The 822-nt window shown below is 35.9% G+C and overlaps 1 non-coding gene across 1 annotated transcript; it reads right to left on the reverse strand.

Moving 5' to 3' along the window:
* Positions 1-211: 211 nt before the first annotated feature.
* On the reverse strand, positions 212-405 carry LOC142706742 (U2 spliceosomal RNA). Its single transcript, XR_012868468.1, has one exon. It is a non-coding gene; the product is annotated as a U2 spliceosomal RNA (small nuclear RNA).
* Between the last annotated feature and the right edge of the window lie 417 nt (positions 406-822).

An 822-nucleotide genomic window follows, 5' to 3' on the forward strand; every position in this document is an offset into this window, starting at 1 on the left:
AATGCCGGAAACACAGACACACAGACGACACAAAACAAGAGGTGGCAATGTATTCATTAATTGCATTTAATCAATTAGCTCATTATCACTCATGCATTGTCCAACAGGTGTTGAAATAATGGGATTAAAAGGGGAGATCCCTTCAGAAAGACAGAAACAATGGCAAACACAAAAAACACTTTTGGAATCTGATTTTAGTCAACACATAAGGAAAGGGTGCACCGGTCCTGGAAATACTGCAATACCAGGTCAATGCGTGGAGTGGACAGAGCAAGCTCTATTTCCATCTCCCTGTTCTAAAAATCCATTTAATATATGGTCCCCAGATAGGGGACGTATCAGATATTAAACTGATAAGAACAGATTTTTTTTTTTTTTTCATTCAGATCACGTCTTAAAAATCATAAAATTCAAAATAAAAAAGACTTAGATCATCACAATGAAAACTGAAAATGTATAATTAACTTTTGTTTTCCTCTTTCCTTTTTTCCTTTTAAGAAATCAAAAAAACATTCCTTTTTTAACAGCAATAGTTCCTAACATATCCACTAAATGTTCCTGCAAATCATTACCATCCCATTCACAGTTTACAATGCACGCTAACCACGTTGGCACACCATACCGTTCAAGAAACCCTGGTAAATTTTCTCTTACACAGAGCCGCACCCTTCTCCGCATTTTTTCAAAATTAATTTTACTACGTAACTGCTCTACTTCTTCCAGTAACCTGACTCTTTCTGCTCTTTCCTCTTCTGAAATGACACTTTTTTTCTTTCTCTCTGCTTTTTTCCTTTTTTTCTCATCACTTTGCCCACTTCCTTC

Source organism: Rhinoderma darwinii, unplaced genomic scaffold (genome assembly GCF_050947455.1).
Source record: "Rhinoderma darwinii isolate aRhiDar2 unplaced genomic scaffold, aRhiDar2.hap1 Scaffold_3434, whole genome shotgun sequence".
NCBI lineage: Eukaryota > Metazoa > Chordata > Amphibia > Anura > Rhinodermatidae > Rhinoderma > Rhinoderma darwinii.